Below are 7,614 nucleotides of genomic sequence, written 5' to 3'. Positions count from 1 at the left end.
CGCTGGCGGCTTCTCTTCCCCACCGCGCGGTGCGCTTCGACGACCCGGGCCGGGACTCCGGGAGCGGTCAGGGAGCCGGCTGCGGCCAGGGGAGCTCGTGGGGGAAGGGGACGTCAGGCTGGGCGGGGCTCTGGCGAGGGGTGGGCGGGGCGCGGCGGACCTGACAAAGATTGCTGTTGTTCCCGCCCCTTGAAACTGGGGTCAGGGGAATTCCTGGGGGTGGAAGTTTAGCAAGAGGTCGCTCTGCAGGGCCGGAAGGCCATCAGAGCGGCCCGCTGGTCTCGTCTCAGCGCTCTGACAAACTCACCAAATGTTGCCTTTCTTCTTCAGCCCCTGTAACCTTTCCCTTTGCAATAATCTGATAATTATTGTGCACTCGGTAGTGGCTTTGTGCCATTATAATTGTGATCCTCAACACTGCTTTCCAATGGTGGGATAGTAAGAATCTCAAAACCTAAATTCTTTATTCCTCTAGCGAACGTATACTGAACTGTATGCTGAGTGCAGAGGACAGTTAATTTATTCAGCGCCTGTATACCAAACATTCATCTAAAGCGCTTTCCATATGTGAATTCACCCTCAGGTTTGCGCAAAACAGCTGTGGCCTCTGCCCCCTAAACGAAATGCCCACCTGCTTTTGGTTCTCAAACATTTGCAAATTCAAATAATTATTTAATAATTAGCTACTGTGAGCTAGCTGTATGAGCTCCACAATGACTGCATGTGGTCATTCCCCTCAAAGGACATTTGCTCGAGAAATCTTCAGTATGTCCCAGAATAAAAACCCAGTGCAAGCAAAGCAAGCGGTCTAGAACACTGATAATGGATTAACATAACCAAATTGTAGTAGCAGCCTGGATGGCTGGGAGATCTATTTAGGGATGTTTTGTGTACTCCCACTTGGAGAAGTGGTTAAAAAAAGTAACATAATGTAAAACAATGAAGCATTGACATGGACTGCTAGTTCAAAGAAAAGCGAATGGGACCATTTAATATTGTTACAATAGGGAAGGGGATACATCTCAAACTCCCTCAAGGCGGCTCCAGCCCGCAAAGCCCAGGATACATTTTTAATCTCAGACATGTGGAAGTGCCACCTTTTCCCTCTATATGCAGTGACAGCTACACAATTAGGTAAAAATTACTTCAGCATCATTGTCTTTACAAAAGACATTTGTACATACAAAGTGGTAGCCTGGATTTTTGGAATTGGGTGCTGTGTTTCATCCTCCTTTGATTTTTTTTAGTGTTAACATTTGTGCTCACTAACAGCAGATGACATTCTTCTCTCTTTTTTTTTTTTTCTGCTCCCTGTTCATAGTTATTTGTCAGGTTTAAGAGTTTTCATTCATTGTTTTTATTTCATGTTTTTATGAGAAAGATTTAGAAAAGTATTGCAATCAAATCAGATTACAATTGTAGTAAAACATAAATCCTAATTTAAGAAATGGGAATTCCCATATACCCTCTTCTTTTTGTGTGTTAAACACTATATTGTTTGTCTTATCCTGAAACCTATTCTCTTTGATTTACTGATCTGCATTTTCTGTTTATTTGCTTTATTACCCAGTTAAAGCAATTCAATGAAACGTTGCTTCTGATCTGGCTCCCCAGGGCTATCCTGGGCTCTCCACCACTAGCTGGTCAACAATGGCCTACTTCCTTTCCAGTAACAGAACAAGCATTTCCTGTGGGGGCTTTGCCTGTTCCTCATCTCTTAGGCTGTTGGCTGTTCATACAACTGGCTTCCTCTTTAGTCATGTCACCTTCCTGACTATCTGTATAAGCCTGCAATCTCCATTGTTCCCCATCTTCTCATTCTCACCTGACATATCTGTTTATTTTTCTACTCCCACTGGAATATAAACTGCATGAAAGCAGAAATTTGTTTTGTTCACTGTTACATTTCCCAAATCTATTACTTACTGTGTCTGCCATATAATAGGCATTCAAAAAATATTTTTTGAATGAATGAATGCCTCCACATAGGAGAGATAGCTTGTGTTCCTTTATGTAATGACCAAAAGATTTTCATGCAACTCATAACTGAGTCATAAGACTTAGTTGTATTAATAAGGTCTAAAATTCAGCTCACTTTTACCCTATTTAAACAGAATTTGAAAACGCTTTTTATCTCTCATTCTGGCAATATTAATCTGCAGGATTTGAGGAAATACAGATAAGAATTTATGCCATGATCTTACAAGTTGGTCCATAAATGGATCACAGAATCAGAGAGTAGTGATGGATCAATAATTAACATTTTTTTCCTAAGAGGAAACATAGCAATGATCAGAAGTAAAACAATTGAACCTAAAATTTCATTACTCTATTGATAATTTGATGGATGGTGTCAGTGCTATTTTTTGTGAGTGCTCAGATAATTTTAATTGACAAATCGTGATGGTAAGGTTAACAAGTGTTTTAACCTTGTTAAAGTGTAGTACTGATAGACAGTAAACAGAACTTACCCCCAGTGTGTAGATGCCCTTAATAAAGAAAGGGTTTCCTTTTCATTTTCTGTTCTGTTTACTGAGTGTGTGGGTGCGGGAGGATTAAAGGATTAAACTATGATTATATACAGTATGTATGTTCAAAATCTGGATCCCAGGAATGTGATCTCTTTTAGAGGATTTAGGATTTTTTTTTTTTTTTAGCAGTATTTCTGCTATCCAAGTTCTGACATGAACAGCCTCATGTCAGAACTGTCTCATTAAAATACAGAGCTATATGAGGCATGACCAGATCATACCCCCGGAAGGAGAATCTCTAGCTTAGGCAAAAGAGAGGTGGTCAAATAAAGCCAGCTAAAAATTTGTCCCCTTGGAGTTTATCTCTGACAGATTCTCACTCCAGTTTCTCTTGGTTCCCCAAGGTAATCTCCCACCCCAACTTGTCAACTTGGCAAAAATGCCAAAAAAAAAAAAAAAAAAAAGAAAAAAAGAAAAAAAAGAAAAGAAAGAAAGAGAAAATCTCCCTGGCTATCTTTTCTACAGCTAAGCCAATCTAGAATTTTCAAAATAAACTTTACTAAATGTAAAGGAGAGTAAAAATGGAATTATTATGGAAACTGTAAATACCACCAATAAATTCGTTCATGTATTCAGTTATTCTTCTACAGTTTCCAATTTTCTAGGAGCAAAATTCTACCCCCAAGGGCAACTGTAAATTTGCAGGTAATGTGCCTGATTTCTTTCCTTCTAGGATCTCTTTCTTTCTGTGCAAAGTAATGTCATTTTTCTGCTTCCCCCATGGGAGCCACAAGTTTGATCCAATCGCAGTCAAAGCTAAAAGTCCCACTTGCTTGGGTGAGGTGGCTCACATCTGTAATCGCAGCACTTGGGAGGCCCAGGCAGGTGGATTGCCTGAGCTCACAAGTTTGAGACCAGCCTGAACCAGAGCGAGATCCTATCTCTAAAAAATAGCCAGGCGTTATGGTGGGCACCTGTAGTCCTAAGCTGATGCAAGAGGATGCAAGAGGATTGCTTGAGCCCAATAGTTTGAGGTTGCTGTGACCTAAGATGCCACAGCACTCTACCAACAGTTACCAAGTGAGACCCTATCTCAAAAAAGTAAAAATAAAAATAAAAGTCCCACTTGCATTCTCCTGCCATTCTTGGCCTAGTTCCAGTCAAACTACAGGACTGTGGTGACTGACACATGGGTTGACACTCCCTTTTAAAAAATGTTGGGAAGGTCATTACTAACCCCCTGTCAAGCCACTCTTTGCAGTCCCCACAGCAATCCTGTAACAACTGCCCAAAGCCGAGTGAGGGGCATGGGGAAGGAATGTGCATTCTCTCATGCACGTGTTTCCATTCACCCATTCTTAAGTAGGTTTCCTATAGTCAGGCCACGCTTCCTAATTGGAAGAAATGGTTTTTGTAAAATAACTTTTACTACTTCCCACCCACTTCTCTTGCCTTTCTGAAATACAAATCTAATTATGTTCCTCCCCCAGGATCCTGCTTGATTCACTTTGGTGACTCTCTAGTGCCTTTGAGGTGAAGTTCAAACACCTTAGCATGGTTATAAGGTCCTTCATAATCTAACCCAGTGATTTTCAACCGATGGGCCGCAGCACAGTGTGCCATGAGAGGATCTGAGGTGTGCTGCAAAAACTTTAAAAGGTCACTAATTATTTTCAAAAGAAGTTCAAAGCACAATAAGTATATTCTCTTTTCTTAAAACTCTTTTATTTGGATCAACATAATTGAAGCATGCCCTGGGAGTTTAACAAAGGTTCAAGTGTGCCATGAAATAAAAAAGGTTGAGAAACACTGATCTACCCCCTGTCTACCTCTCTAGCTCTATGCGATCCTGAGCCAATCAGCATCTAGAACATGTCATTTGTGCCTTTAAATGTTCCTTCCATTTGGAATACCCTTGTTTCCAATATCTGTGGGCCCTCAAGACTCAGCTCCAAGATCACTTCCTCTGGCACTATTTATCCTGAATTTTCTAGGCTGAGTGAGTTCCTTCTTGTTCTCCCATAGTTCCCTGGGTGCCCGTTGTAGCAGCTGCTAAGTGGGGAGTGAGCATTGGCCTACTCATCTGTTTCTCTGACTAGCTGAGAGTTCTTAGATGGCAGGAACTTAGAAATATTTTCCAAATGAATGAATGGAAAAATACTCCTTACCTGCAAAGCCACGAGAAACAACAACTTATCTGAGTATGACCACTTTTTCCCTGAGCCTTCTAACATCTACAGACAGGAACTTCCCTCTAATTTATAGTATTTATACTACCAGTTTTTGAAACTTTTTAGTAGGTCTTTAATTTAGGATTCCAGAAACTTCCAAGGGCAAGGGGAATGAATAGAAAGTACTTGTATTTATACCCATGCATTAAAAAAAAAAAATTCATCCAGCATTGAAATTTACTTGTTTTATATTTAAAAAATATTATTTGTAATAATGTCATGGGTTAAAATAAATTTCACAATGTATCTCTGTATTTAAATATTACTTCTTGATTTACTAACAGACAGGAACCACTCAATCTGGCTTCCATTTTCATGTTCTCAGAGAACGAGTTCATAAACACTATACAGGTTTAAGCATTTAGGTCTGTGACTGTGCTCACGATTTGCTTATAGAATATTCATTCGACAATACTTACGAAATACCATAAACAGGCCCACAGCATGGAAGACACTGCTACTTCTTTGAGGGGAGAGAATGAACAGAGATGCAGCAGACAGACATGTAGCCTGAAAAGCTCTTATCAATTATTATGCTTCCTCTTCTGCCTCCATTTTGTTCCTCCTTTTAAAAGCGCCCATCCTCTGTTCACACTTGCATTCTATATTCAGTGATTATACGTAACACAGGATTCTTGGGGAAGGATTCTGGCTGAGTAACAAGCAGCTGACCTGTGATACAAAAACAGTGAGTGGTTAGAAGGTGGTGGGCATTGAACACACTTAAAGGCATTCGGGGTCTAAGCAACATAAAGAAGGAAAAAAGCAGGCATTTCATTTCCTTCTACGCTATCCCAGGAATAGCAAGAAATAGTAATACTTAGATTCAGACGGGCTCTCTGGCTGCCGCCAGTTCGTTCTATTTGAGATGGGACCTATTGAACCTGATACTTTCAGACTTTGAGCAGTTGATTTGACTCTACCTTAAGAGAGTCAAAGGTTATTATATTTAGTATCACGAAGAAGGTTTTGATTATGCTTTTCTTTCTCTTTATGCATGTAATTAACGAGATAATGAATTTCATTGTTAAGTTGCCAGAAACTTGGTTCCCAGAGTCTGAAATACTACAGTGGTCCTCAGAATCCAGTCCAGGGTGGGTTTCCCTTCTTGCCTCCCCCTCTGTGACTGTACTAGCAGGGAGGAGGCTGACGCACAGTCCTTTTAAGGGAAGTGGCTTCCACAGGTTTTTCCTGCACAGGCTGCTATGTCAGTGCAGCAGATTTTTTTATTTTCTATTTTTTTGAGAGTCTCATTATGTAGCCCTTGGTAGAGTGCTTTGGTGTCACAGCTCACAGCAACCTCCAACTCCCGAGTAGCTGGGACTACAGGCACCCATCACAACGCCGGGCTATTTTTTGTTGCAGTTGTCATTGTTGTTTAGCTGGCCTGGGCTAGGTTTGAACCTGTCAGCCTCAGTTATGTGGCTGGTGCTGTAACTACTGTGCTATGGGCACTGAGCCATTGCAGCAGATTTTATTAGTGAAAACAATCGGCTTTTCCAGCCGTAGGTGTAGGGTGGTGATAGTGGTGGCTAAGCAGCTGGTGGCTGGGCACTAGCCACCTCTGAGTGTGAAGGCCTGGGGTGAACTTTGCCCAGTTCTGAGGATTCTAAACCCAGCGGTGCCAGATCAAACTGGATTTTCCCCTCTGGAGAAGAAATGCATTAAGTGAACAAAGAGCGGGCAGCTCAGTGACCCACAACCCACGGTTGAGCAATGCTGAGCACCTTTCCTGTTCTCAGAGGGTCTGGCTGCCCTTCCCAGGTTGGCCTGCTGATGTGGTCTGGCTGCTGAAAGGGTGACTCGGTGTGTGCCCTCATGCATTGGAGTTCTTTGCAGCCACCTCAGCAGAGCCCTGAAGGTAAGCAGAGAAGTAAACAGAGGCTTCACTTGTCCCCTGCCAGCCTCTTCCGAGGCTGTCCCTGGATTTCTCTTCTATTAAGTTCAAGCTCCTGCCCAGGGGAGAGCCAATAGCCTCAGAAGCACAGCCCTTAAAATACCAAAGAGGTTATGTGTTTGGGGAGAGAGAATTATGTTTATTAAGTTACAATTCAATACAGTAAATCCACCCTTTTTATTAAATTCTACTTCTGGAATTTTGACTAACATACAGTTATATAATCAGTGGCATAATCAAGATATAGAACATTTCCCTTGCCCTAAAGATCCCTTGTGCCCCTTTGTCATCACCCCCTCCCTTTATCTGCAGCCTCTGGCAACCACTGTTCTATTTTCTGTCCCGTAGTTCTGCCTTTTCCCTAGTGTCATATTAATGACAAGGCCTTCATTAACATCCTTATTTAAACCAACATGTGCCCTGCCTAACTCTCTGCTAGCACATCGCACCCTCATACTTTGCCTCATTTTTTTCAGAATGCTTAACATTAACTGAAAATAAATTATTTCCATTGTTCGCTTGATCATTATATCTCATGTGAGTGTGAGTGGACACGCCCACTGGAAAGTGAGGGCATGGACGTGGCCTGTTTGCTACCACGTCTCCAGGATTCAGGACACTGCCTGACATTTTTAAGATTTCAGTAAATATTTTTGGATGAAGCACAACATTTATAAAGAGATTGGAATTTCTAGGCCCTCTCTCCGAACGCAGGCAGACCTAGTTAACAAGGGATTATTTTTCCCCACAAACGTGTTAATCTAAATATCGCTGTGTTGCCAAAGGAGATGCTTATCTGCCAGTAACAGAATTAGAAGTAATTGGGCTGATCCAGATTATGGATTGTCTTTTAAATTCATTTTCTGGATGATTAGATTACCTAGAATGGCACTGGGCTGAAGTGAGTAAATGAAAATAATGACAGTAACGATTTCGTAAGATTGTTCTAAGGATTAAATGACCTAATATAAGTGAAGTGTTTCCTACAATGGCCTCAACTGGGAGCGATTTTGTC

Source organism: Otolemur garnettii, unplaced genomic scaffold (assembly GCF_000181295.1).
Source record: "Otolemur garnettii isolate 467f Iridium unplaced genomic scaffold, OtoGar3 scaffold00181, whole genome shotgun sequence".
Taxonomy (NCBI): Eukaryota; Metazoa; Chordata; class Mammalia; order Primates; family Galagidae; genus Otolemur; species Otolemur garnettii.
Note: the sequence above shows the minus strand (reverse complement) of the source record.